Raw genomic sequence first — 13638 nt, 5'->3', positions numbered from 1 at the left:
TATGCATTTGTTTCACTGGGTAATTTTTACTGAAGCAATTTATGCTAAGTACCTTACTTAAGTGTATTGTAGCAGGGGGGTGGGACAGTCCAAAGCCAGTAGCTGTAATTTTTACAGTCACTGAGAACCGACATGCAAGGTGGTGGACCCAAGCACAGGGTCTTTACTGGGAGACAGAGGGATGAGAGAGGTATCGTGGTTGGTCGACGGGTGAGTCCGATAGGCAGACTTTATTCTAAGATGAGAATCCAGGCACGTGGTCTAGGAGGATGAAACGGGTCAAAACCATGGGAGTCTTGGAATTGAGCAGGGGAACAGAAAAGAACGGCGCAAAGAGCAAGGACAGTGTTCCGGGTGCTGGTGTGGAGGGGAGCGGTTGTCTCTAGTGAAATTCCGCAACTTCAAGGCAGTGTCTTGTTAAAATACTACCCTTTTATGAGGAAAAATTTAAATTTATTCAAGGCCCTTTCCAAATTCACCTTAAATGATGTTGGACGTGATACAACAAAAGCAGTTTTGTAGCTTAGTTTTACTTTTTCTTGGTTTACCAATTTAAAAAAAAAAAATCTGTAAATCAAATGTAAATGTAAATCATCTTTTTATTATATCATCCTAGCAGTGAGGTTATTGAATTTTGAACCACTGTCAACAAAGCTTTTTTTTGGGCCTATATTTAAAAAGATTACATACCACTCTACCTGTGACAGTTTTTTTAAGTCTATATCTGGAGTAGAGTTAAAAACAATGAATATTAGAATGAGGTGTGTTTGAGTAGGTGCTTGGTGTATTTTCCATTTGGGTTTAGAAACTGCTTGAAGGACTTGCACCTGACATCGAGAATCCCATGTACAAAATAAAGAAAATCAGTTCCTAATTGTCCAGCATTAGCATGTCCTGCATTGTGGGCAGTCAGTTGTCTTCACATTCCCCCAGAGGTTTTTATTCTTTAGTTCCATCAGGAGGGGAGAGAACTCTTTTGTTGCTTTTTGATTTTTCCCATGAAAATTAAATCCTCTATTATTGTTGTTACTGCTTACACTACTTATTGCACGTTGTTCTGCTTTTACAGTTATTCTTTGTTAAATGTTTAAAGAAAAAGTACTTGGATGAATGCAATATAAAAAATGTATTTGGTTTGTCTTTCTTTACAATAATAAAATACTGTTGTGTGTATGCATTTGCCAGTTTACACTGTCTTAGTGGTGACTGCACTCAGAACAGTTATGTCACCCCCTTCAAGCAAGTGTCTTAGTTTCCTCCCACTCTATATCTGATGATCTCCACTGAGAAATAATATTACCCTGCTGGAGTAATACATCAGTTTACAGGCAAAGGGAGGAGTTACTTTGATTTGCAATTATTTAACATGCTTTTTTGACCAAAGCAAATTGCAATGCTAGTTTACCTGAAATGACTAATCCAATTCAAAAAGCTGTTAAACAGCATAGGGACTTTGCTCCAGGACACAGGCAGCAAGAGCCAGGATTCAAACCTAAGTCATTTGTGTGGACATTTCTAATTTCTATTACTTGAAGCTACTGCTCACGAAAGACACGCACAGAGAGTGCTTGAGCATGTGGCGCCTACTTGGGCTTTGGCCACATGAAGCGGAGTGCACTTTTGCCTCTCTCTTGAGAAACACACACGAAAATTAAATGTAGTCATGACTTTTAGTGTCTGCGATCCATGTCACATTTAGCAAACAGGACAAAAAGAAACTAAAGAGAAGAATAAACAGCTGCGACTGAACTGTGAAAGTCACAAAACAAGTGTTAAACATGGGGAAGAATTAAAATCAAATGAAACCCTGCTACGGAAACGAAACGCTGAAGGGTGCATTTCCTCATGTGCGAAAGAAGAGAGAGAAAGGAAAAAAAGCCTAAGGCACCTGCAATTCCAAGGTAGTCTCCTATTGAAGCACTAACCCAGCCTGACCCTGCTTAGCTTCCAAGAGCAAAGGAAATTGGGTCTGCTCAGTGCCATATGGCCACAAGTAATGGCAAGTGCCATATGAGCCCTACTTGTAGCTGCTGCTCACAAAAGGCACTCACACAGAGCGCTCGAGCATGTGGCGCCTACTTGGGCTTTGGCCACGTGAAGTGGAGCGCACTTTTCCCTCTCTCTTGAGAAACACAGACGAAAACTAAATATAGTCATGACTTTCAGTGTCTGCAATCGATGTCACATTTTAAAACCACGCACCAAACAGGACACAAAGAAACTAAAGAGAAGAATAAATAGCTGTGACTGAACTCCGAGAGTCACAAAACAAGTGTTTGTCACGCCCCCCAGGGCTGCGCAACAGGGAACACCTGCTTCAAATTGGCAGGCGTAAGCTTAAAAGGGGCTGCGGAACACAGCCCAATGTGGAACTTTGTTCAGCCTTTTTGATCACTTGCGCTCCTAGTCTTGCTCCTCGATCCTTGCCCTTCTCCTCGATCCTCGTTCCTTGCCCTGCTCCTCGATCCTCGTTCCTCGCCCTGCTCCTTAATCCTCGTTCCTCGCCCTGCTCCACGCTCCTCTCCCTGCTCCTCGTCTCCAACTCACTGATTTGCCTGATCACTCGCCTGTTTCTTGGATTACGGTTCTTGGATTTGCCCCTTTGGATTCTGTTTGTACATCGGTGACCCTTTGCCTGTTCCTTGACAATGTCTACCGAACCGCCCCTTGACCAAGCTTCCTGTGCCCCGCACTTGGGTCCGACGCAACCGTGCCGGGAGAATAGCATGACAGAAGGTTCCGCCTCGACTTTGGACCCAGCGGAGCTGAATCAGATGCTGGCCTTGATGGACGCTCGCAATGCGTGCCTGGTGGAGATGGAAGAGACTCTTTCTGATCTCTGCACCGCATACAAAGCAGTGGTAAGCGCGCTGAAGACACGGGTCGTATCCTCCCCCCCTACCGCGTTGCATGCAACCACTCCTGTGACGCATAACCCGTCAAATGCAACACAGTCTATACCGCCCAATATGCACTTGCCCCCCTGGACCGTTTTGATGGCACGCCTGCGCTCTGTGCCGGCTTCATGCTGCATTGTGAACTCATATTTTCCAGCATACCCCAAGTGTATCAATCAGATCTAAGTCACATAATTTACATCATCTCCCTCCTGTCTGGCTGAGCATTAGAATGGGCCACAGCCGCATCGGGGCGCTGTTCTGAATTCACTTATGAGGACTTTAAGGCCCATTTCAGATCGGTATTTGGGATACCTGGTTCTGACCTGATGGCCAGCAAACGCCTCTTTGCCCTGACCCAAGGTGAACGTCCAGCCGCTGAGTAGGCATTAGAATTCAAGATCCTAGCAGAAAAAAGCGGCTAGGATCGAAGCTCCCTCCTGGCCTGTTTCCGTCGGGGATTGCAGCCCAATCTACGATGAGAACTGGTGTTCCAGGGGGAAAAGTGGACACTCGACCAGTACATTGAGGCTGCCGTTGCTCTGGACAACCTCACCCGCGGGAGGGAGCCGGCACTGGAACCAGCTGTCAGACCTCCTATCAAACAACAACAAGGGTCTGAATCCCTGCTCCTCCGGCAGGGATGGCTCTCTCTAGCCGAACGTCAACGCCAGTTCCGTGATCACCTGTGTCTGTATTGTGGAAACCCAAGTCATCGCCATGTTTCCTGTCCCATCTGTCCTGAACCCCAGGTGAGCAAGATGCTCCGAAGCAACCGCCTCACTGTACCAGTGGTGCTCTCCTGGGGCGAACATGTCGTGGCTACTCAAGCTTTGGTGGACTCCGGGGCTGCCGGGAGTTTCATCGACACTGCCTTTGCTAAGAAGCACCGGTGTGCCCCTAGGCTACGAGTAAGTGCCCTGGATGGGCAACCTTTGGGATGGGGTTTTGTGGATACTCAGACCATACCCCTTCAGCTGGAGGTCAGAGTATGTCACCAAGAAACCCTCAGTTTTCCTGGTGCCTGCTCCTGAGACACCGATAATCCTAGGTTATCCCTGGTTGTCCAAACATGACCCTGTGTTCAGGTGGAGCACTGGGGAACTGGTTACTTGGGGCCACGTTGCGGGAAATCCTGTTTGCAGCTCCCTTGCCAGGCCACGACCATGGAAGGTGCTGTGTCTCCTCCACAGGTGGAAATTCCTCCCGAGTACCAGGACCTGGCCGAAGCTTTCAGTAAAGAACAGGCCGCAGTGCTGCCACCACACCGACCCTGGGATTGCGTGATTGATCTCCTCCCAGGGACCACGCCTCCCCGCGTTAAGCTGTACCCTCTTTCCATACCTGAACAACAAGCCATGCAGCAGTACATCTTGGAAGCTCTCCAGGCAGGAATCATCTGGCCATCCACCTCCCCTGCTGCTGCGGGGTTTTTCTTTGTAGAAAAGAAGGAGGGGGGCCTCTGCCCCTGCATAGATTATTGGGGCCTAAACCGGATCATGGTAAAGTACCCTCACCCGTTGCCTTGGAGCTCGTCAACCGAGCACAATGGTTCACCAAATTAGACCTACCCAGCGCTTACAACCTGATAAGGATACGAGAAGGGGTGGAGTGGAAGACCGCCTTTAGCACCGCCCGTGGTCACTATGAATACCTTGTTATGCCTTTAGCACTGCCCTTGATCACTATGAATACCTTGTTATGCCTTTTGGCCTTGCAAACGCCCCTAGTATGTTCTAAGCCTTTGTGACCCATGTCCTAGGGGACCTCATCAACCATGGGGTCCTTGTGTACCTTGATGATATTTTGATCTATATCTCCTCCATGGATGAACATGTCGCCTTAGTCCGTCAGGTCCTACAATGACTGCTCAGACATCACTTATATGTCAAAGGAGAAAAATGTCTGTTTCACCAGAGGCAAGTGTCATTCTTAGGATTTGTTCTCAGCCCGGACGGAGCAGCTATGGATCCCCAGAAAGTAAGTGTAGTCCTCCACTGGCTATGGCCAACAACAGTTAAAGCCCTTCAGCGTTTCTTAGGTTTTGCCAACTTTTATCGTCATTTCATCTGGCCTTTTAGCACTGTGGCTGCCCCTTTAACTGCTCTAACCTCCTCCAAGAGGTCCAGACTCAGCTAGACGGAAGAGGCTCAAGAAGCCTTTGGCACTCTAAAACAATGATTTACTAGTGCTCCCATACTCCAACACCCTAATCCTGAACTCCCGTTTGTGGTAGAAGTGGATGCCTCAGAGACGCGGGTGGGTGCTGTCCTGTCTCAACGCCATGGAAACCCACCTGAACTATATATACCCTTGTGCCTTCTTTTCAAAGAAAATGTCCCCAGCTGAGAGAAACTATGACATCGGGAATTGTGAGCTCCTCGCTATGAAAATGGCCCTGGAGGAATGGATGCACTGGCTGGAGGGGGCCCGGCATCCATTTTGTCATCCTCACCGACCACAAGAACCTAGAATATCTACAGATGGCGAGATGGCTCAACTCCCGTCAAGCCAGGTAGGTCCTCTTTTTCATGAGGTTTAACTTTACTGTCACTTATCATCCTGGCAGCAAGAATACGAAGGCAGATGCCCTATCCCTCATCCATGAGCGAGAGTCACTAGAACGAGACCCCAAGTATGTCTTGCCCCGGTCCTGTCTCGTTGCCCCGGTGCATTGGGACTTCAGTGACAACCTTACCCAAGCCCAAGCCAACGAGCCTGAACCACCAGGGAAGCCCACCGGCAAGCAGTATGTTCCCCCGGGATTGAGAACCACAATTCTACAGTGAGCTCATGATCATCCTGCTGCCGGTCACCCTGGCTTTAGTAAAACCCAGGCTCTGCTCCAGAGGCATTTCTGGTGGCCATCATTACACAACAACGTGCAAGACTATGTCCGGGCATGCCAGGTGTGTGTCCAGGTCAAGGTGTCCACCCAAAAACCGGCAGGACTCCTGGAGCCCTTACCCGTGCCTAATCGTCTCTGGTCGCACATTGCTTTGGACTTCCTTGTAGATCTCCCCGTGTCTGACGGTAAGACTGTAATCATGACTATTGTTGAGGGGTTTTCCAAAGCCTGTCGGTTGATTCCTCTCTCCAAGCTCCCTATAGCCCTAGAGACTGCTGAGCTCTTATTTCTGTACGTCTTCCACCTCTACGGCTTGCCGGAAGACATCATGTCGGACCGTGGACCCCAGTTCACCTCCAGGCTGTGGAAGGCCTTCTGGTGCAAGTTGGGAGTAACGGTAAGCTTGACTTCAGGATATCACCTGCAAGCAAATGGGCAGGTGGAAAGGATACAACAGGACGTCGCCCACTTCTTCAGCAGTTGCACCTCTGAAAAACTGCAACACTGGGTACGTTACTTGCCTTGGGCTGAATATGCGCACAATGCTCTCCCTCAGGGGATGCGGTGGCGCAGTGGGTTGGACCACAGTCCTGCTCTCCGGTGGGTCTGGGGTTTGAGTCCCGCTTGGGGTGCCTTGCGACGGACTGGCGTCCTGTCCTGGGTGTGTCCCCTCCCCCTCTGGCCCTACGCCCTGTGTTACCGGGTAGGCTCCGGTTCCCCGCGACCCCGTATGGGACAAGCGGTTCTGAAAATGTGTGTGTGTGTGTGTGTGTGTGTGTGTGTGTGTGTGTGTGTGTGTGTGTGTGTGTGTGTGTGTGTGTGTGCTCTCCCTCATGCATCCACAGGCCATTCCCCGTTTCAGTGTGTGTTAGGATACCAGCCCCCACTGTTTCCTTGGAATCCTAGCTCCAGTGATGTCCCAGCTGTCGATGCGTGGTACCAGGCCAGCGTGGAAGTATGGTGGTCAGTATAAGAACACCTTAAACGCACTCAGGTACGGATGAAACAACAGGCTAATCGACGCAGACGTCCACTTTCCTTCATGCCTGGGCAACGGGTTTGGCTGCCCACCAGAGGCCTTCGAGGCCCCTACATGGCAAAAAACCTCAGCCCCAGATATCTAAGACTATACAAGATCCTCTGCCGTGTTACTCCTGTTTCCTATCGGTTGCAACTTCCCTCTCATTTACGAGTGCACCCCACTTTCCATGCCTCTTTTCTGAAACCTTGTGCAACGTCCCTGCATCAACCTCCTCTCCACACGCAGCCGCCCCCTCCCTTACAGGTTGGGGATGATCCTGCCCATGCGGTACGAGCCTTGCTGGACTCCCGTCTTCGTGCAGGTGGTCTCCAGTAGCTGGTGGATTGGGAGGGGTACAGTCCTGAAGCGCAGTGCTGGGTACCTGCCCGGGACATCCTAGACCCTGATCTAATTACTGCCTTCCATAGGGACCATCTGGACTGGCACTGGCCCCAGGGCCGCCCCCACGCCGTGGCAGAGCGGCGAGTGCCGCTCGTGGAGGGGGGGTACTGTCACGCCCCCCATGGTTGCGCAACAGGGAACACCTGCTTTGAATTAGCAAGCACAAGCTTAAAAAGGGGGCTGCGGAACACAGCCCGATGCGGAACTTTCTTCAGCCTTATTGATCACTTGTGCTCCTAGTCTTGCTCCTCGATCCTCGATCCTCACCCTGCTCCTTGATCCTCCTTCCTCACCCTGCTGCACGCTCATCGCCCTGCTCCTCGTCTCCGACTCACTGATTTGCCTGATCACTCGACTGTTTCTTGGATTATGGTTCTTGGATTTGCCCCTTTGGATTCTGTTTGTGGGGGGCGTGGTGGCGCAGTGGGTTGGACCACAGTCCTGCTCTCCAGTGGGTCTAGGGTTCAAGTCCCGCTTGGGGTGCCTTGCGACGGACTGGCGTCCCGTCCTGGGTGTGTCCCCTCCCCCTCCGGCCTTACGCCCTGTGTTACCGGGTAGGCTCCGGTTCCCCGTGACCCCGTATGGGACAAGCGGTTCTGAAAATGTGTGTGTGTGTGTGTGTGTGTGTGTGTGTGTGTGTGTGTGTGTGTGTGTGTGTGTGTGTGTGTGTGTGTGTGTGTGTGTGAGAGATTCTGTTTGTACATCGGTGACCCTTTGCTTGTTCCCTAACAATGTCGACTGAATCGCGCCTTCACCAAGCTTCTTGTGCCCCACACTTGGGTTCGATGCAACCGCGCCGGGGGAATAGCATGACAATGTTAAACAAGGGGAAGAATTAAAACCCAGTGAAACCCTGCTACAGAAACAAAACACTGAAGGGTGCATGTTTCCTTGCGTGCGAAACAAGAGAAAGAAAGAGAGAAAGGAAAAAATTTAAAATGTGACGTCGATCGCAGACACTGAAGGTCATGACTATATTCAATTTTCGTGTATGTTGCACAAGAGAGAGGTAAAAGTGCGCTCGGCTTCACGTGGCCAAAGTCCAAGTAAGCGCCGCATGCTCGAGCGCTCTGTCTGCGTGCCTTTCGCGAGCAGCAGCTACAAGTAGGGCTCACAGGATACATTCCCTTGCTTGTGGCCATATGGCACCAAACAGACCTGATTACCTGTGCTCTTGGAAGCTAAGCAGGTTCAGGCTGACGTAGTGCTGGGCTGGGAAACCATCTTAGAATAGCAGGTGCGCTAGGCTTTTTTTCTTTCAGTCTCTCTCTTTGTCTTCTGTCGCATGTAAGGAAACACGCACCCTCCAGTGTTTCGTTTTTGTAGCAGGGTTTCACTGGATTTTAATTCTTCCCCGTGTTTAACACTCGTTTTGTGACTCTGGGAGTTCAGTCACAGCTATTCACTTTTCTCTTTAGCTACTTTGTGTCCTGTTTGGTGCGTGCTTTTAAAATGTGACGTCGATCGCAGACACTGAAGGTCATGAATACATTTAATTTTTGTGTGTGTTTCACAAGAGAGAGGCAAAAGTACGCTCTGCTTCATGTGGCCAAAGCCCAAGCAGGAGCCGCATGCTCGAGCACTCTTTGCGTGAGCCTTTTGCTGGCAGCAGCTTCAAGTAGGGCGCATAGAGCATTCATGCGTGCTTACGGCCATACCACCATGAATACGCCTGATCTCGGAAGCTAAGCAGCATCAGACCTGGTTAGTACCTCGATAGGAGACCCCCTGGGAATAGCAAGTGCTGTAACCTTTTTTTTTTTTGTTTTGTTTTAAATAATTATTTCATTATTCATTTACTTGGGTGGGGGCGCAATGGTGCAGTAGGTTGGACCTGGTCCTGCTCTCCAGTGGGTCTGGGGTTCGAGTCCTGCTTGGGGTGCCTTGCGACGGGCTGGCGCCCCATCCCGTCCTGGGTGTGTCCTCTCCCCCTCTGGCCTTATGCCCTGTGTTGCCGGGTAGGCTCCGGTTCCCCGCAACCCTGTATGGGACAAGTGGTTCTGAAAATGTGTGTGTATTCATTCACTTATTTATTTATTTTCATTTTATTTTCCCCTCTGTTTTGTTTTGCACGTGAGGAACCGCTCTCCGCCACCCCTCACTTTTTCAGGCTCCAAGTCGGGGTCCCCACCTGGAAGTACGCTTATTGTCTGGAAACAGTCACTCTTCAGTGTTTCGTCTGTGTAGCAGGATTTCACTGCATTTTAACTCTCCCCCGCGTTAAACACTTTTGTGACCCCAGGAGTTTATTCGCAACTGTTTATTCTTCTCTTGACTTTCTTTTCCTCCAGTTCGGTGCGCGATTTTAATGTGTCACACCAATCATAGATACTGAAAGTCATGAGCGCTTCTTGTTGGACTCTCGTGAGCCTTTCACAAAAGAGAGGCAAAAGCGCGCTCCGCTTTGTGTGGCCAAAGCCCGAGCATGCACCGCACACTCGAGCGCTCTTTGCGTGAGCCTTTCACTGGCAGCAGCTTCAAAGAGGGCACAGATGGGGCTTGTGCTTGCTTACGGCCGTACCACCCTGAATATGTCCCATTTTGGAAGCTAAGCAGGATCGGTCCTGGTTAGTACTTAGATGGCAGACTGCCTGGAAATACTAGGTGCTGTAAGCTTTTTCGTTTTTTTTAATAATAATTTCATTATTCGTTTACTTATGTATTCACTTATTTATTTATTTTCATTTTATTTTCCCCTCTGTTTTGTGCAGAAGAGTGACGCGCGTGAGCTCCTCTTACCAAACGTCTTTGGGACTTCTGAAGGAAGTGCACCCCTTCAGTCCAGTCGACCAGGCCATTCCGCAACGGAGACGGCGCAGTGACGCTGCCTCGGCAGGAGTTCGTTTCTCTCCCGCGCAATGCCCCGTTGCGCTTGTGGCCTGTTGCCCGGTTGAAGGAAGACGGCGCACGTAACGGAACGACTCGAGTCACCGATCTCCGTGAGGAGCCAATGTGACCTTCCCCAACACCTAAGCACAGGTGGTGTCAGTCAATCAATCAATCAAAGGTTTTGTCACCAAATGCACAACAAAAGAGCATTCAGCAGTGGTTGCTGCGATGAAACGTCTTTCTCCGTGTGTGGTAGGGTGATTTTTAAAAAAAAAAAAACAAAATGAAATTGTAACAACATACCTCAAGATTACAAATAACTTCACCTGTGTACTTTTTCGTAATAAATGAGGAAGCCAAAGACCATCTGAAAAGCTGTCAGAAGTGGGACTCAAACCCCTGGCTCCAGAGAAGACTATAATCTGAACGCTGCGCTTTAGAGCACTCAGCCACCCTGACCTGGCATATGATCACTTATCATGTGGCTTGGGGAGGCTGACATGCTCCCAGGGAGTGCTTTCGAGTGGCACCGAGAAAGAGAACGGCCACTTGCAGCTGCCTCCTCATTAGCATAGTGGCAAGTGTCCCCGCTGTCGCGGGGAATGAGTCCCACCACCCTGAACTCATTTCAATCGCTTGTACCCGTGATCTTATTCTTTTCGCCCATTACCCAGAGTTCATGAGCATAGGTGAGGGTAGGGACGTAGGCCGGCCGATCGGTGAATAGAGAGCTTTGCCTTACCGCTCAGCTCCCTGTACACCACTACAGCCTGGTACAGCGGTTACTGCTGCCATCGCTCCCGCTCTGAGGCCGGTCTCGCGCTCCCTTCTCACCCTCGCTCGTGAATAAGACCCCAAGACGCTGAAATTCCTCCACGTGGGGCAAATTTTCTCTCCTCACCTGAAGGGGGGCATTGCCATCCTTTTCTGTGACAGAGGCATGGACTCGGACTTGGAGGTGCCGATCCTCATACCGACCGCGTCACGCTCGGCTGCACACCATTCCAGCGCGTGCCGGAGGCCTCCGTGTGACAACGCCGAAAAGACGACGTCATCCGCGAAAAGCGGAGGCATCACCTTCCGGCCCTCACGCAGAATGCCCTCCTCCTGACCTCGGCCGCGCTTTGATGTGCTGCCCATGACGACCCCAAGCGGGAGCAGGGGCAAGTCGCAAGCTTGGGAGAGTCCAACAGCCATGCTGAACGGGCTTGACTTGATGCCGAGCGTGCGGACGTGGCTCTCGCTCGGTGTGTTACGGAAGCCGATTGGCCTGCAGCAGTGGCCCCGGCACCCCGTACTCCCAAAGCGCGAAGCGCCTCCCGCGGAATTTCTCGGCGAACGCAGCTGTAGGCCTCCTCCAAGTCCACGGAACACATGTAGACTGGATTGGCGAACTCCTGTGCCCCCTCAGTTATCGGCGAGAGGGTAAAAAGCTGCTCCGCTGCTCCACGGCCCGGATGGATCCCGCGTTGCCCTTCTTCAATGTGAGGTTCAGCTGTCGGCCGGAGCCTCCTTTCCAGCACCCTGGCTTTCTTGTCCTGTATGGAGCAGCTGCCACCCCAGGATGTAATACACCTTGTGAGGACGGACTCCACAGCACACCTGTTGAAAGTGGTGAGGACTATGGTGGACATTGTCAGCAAACTTTATGATGGTGTTGGAGCTGTGAATGGCCACACAGTCATGTGTGAACAGGGAGTATAGCACTGGGCTCAGGACACTTCTCTGTGGAGTGCCAGTGTTGAGGATCAGTGGGGAGGAGGTATGACTGCCAATCCGCACACGCTGGGGTCTGTTGGTGAGGAAATCCAGGATCCAATTGCACAATGCAGCACTCAACCCCAGCCCTAGTAGTTTCTGGATCAGCTTGGTTGGGATGACAGTGTTAAATGCTGAGCTATAATCTACAAACAATAGCCTTGCATAGCAGTTTTTATTATCCAGGTGAGATAGAATGGTGTGAAGTGTGTGTGATATCGTGTCTTCAGTGGATCTGTTGTGGCGGTAGACAAACTGCAGTGGGTCCAAAGTGTCTGGGACGGTGTCCTTAATGTGTCACAGCACCAGCCTCTCAAAGCATTTCATTGCAATGGGGATCAGTGACACTGGGCAATAGTCATTAAGGCAGCTCACTTTGTTGTTCTTAGAAATGGTGATGGTGGTGTTTTTGAAACAAGTGGGTACAGTTGAGCTTTTCAAGGAGGTGTTTAATATGTCCGTGAAGACAGTAGCCAGTTGCTCACTGCACGTTTTTAAAACTCGCCCTGAAACTCCGTCCGGTCCAGCAGCTTTGTGGATGTTGACTCGGCAAAAAGTTTTTCTCACCTGTGCCACAGAGACGGTGAGACTGGCGTTATCATGTGCTGTGGGGATGCGCAGTGGGGGGTCTGGGTTCTTGAACTCGAAGCAGCCATAAAACGCATTTAGTTCGTCCGGGAGAGACGCAGCGGCACCTGTCAATGACCGCCTTTGTGGTTCATAATCCATTAATGTTTGGATTCTGCGTGGTAAGCTGAGAAGCCCTCAGGCTGGACCGCATGGTCCGGTGTGCTGGTGGTGAGCCATGTCTCCGTAAATCAGAAAACACAGCAGTTCCGTAAGTCTCTTCGGAATTTAAGTCACCCTCTGAGATCGTCCAGTTTGTTGTCCAGAGACTAAACGTTGGACAGGAAAATGCTAGGCATCGGAGGTCATAGCCCACGGCGTTTCGTTCACAGCTGTACGCCGGCCCTGCGACCCCGTTTCCGAGATCGCGTCTTCTGTGTCGTCTCAGGTGGGACGCGGTCATGATGTTGTTTGCGGCAGAGCGAAGGTAGCGAGTTAGGCTCTCTAACACTAAGAATTGCATCTAATCGCATCGTTTCACGTATTTGCTGAAGTGTTTGGCGGTCATACGTAATAAGAGAATAAACTGGCTGGAAGAACAGTGACACAAACAAAAGAATACACACTAAACTAACAAGTCTGCGAGGAGAAGCAATACACACATCACCTCGTGCCAGTGCCATGTAAAGACTGGCGTGATTATATCGAGAGTTTTGCCATCACCACCCACCAAACCACAAGTACCTCTGTTTTACTGGCATTTTGAGATGTAGAATAATCTTTTTCATATGTCTTCTTTTTTAGACACTCGGACCAGGCTACGTAATAAACTTTAAGTTGAATGCCATTTACGCTCTAATTTACGACATTCTAACTTTATTGCACGAGTTGATTCGTTGAACCGCGATGAGTTTATTACAGTTCGAGTAAGTCTAGCTTTTGGTGGAGCTGCAGAGCCTTGGGCGAATTTTATCACTGAATTATAATCAAAAGCCATTTAATCAATATCTATGCTCATTCCAAAATGAGAGCTTCTAATGTAATCAACAATTTTAGCAGTAGTATTTTCATCTGTATGCTGCACGATTTCAGTCTTACTGTGGTTGGACGGCACCGGCACGCATAGGTCAAAGGTTAATAGGAAATGATCAGAAATAGTCTCGTTTCAAGGAACAACATTAACACGATGAACATGTATGCTGTAGGTTATGACAAGATCGAGCGTATGGTTACGGGAACGAGTAGGACCGTTAACAACTTGAGTAAAGCCGACAGAGTTTAAGAGAGGCTTAAAACTGTTAGCGAGAGTATCCGAT

This window comes from Scleropages formosus, chromosome 5 (genome assembly GCF_900964775.1).
Source record: "Scleropages formosus chromosome 5, fSclFor1.1, whole genome shotgun sequence".
Taxonomy (NCBI): Eukaryota; Metazoa; Chordata; class Actinopteri; order Osteoglossiformes; family Osteoglossidae; genus Scleropages; species Scleropages formosus.
This window is presented reverse-complemented; position numbering follows the sequence as displayed.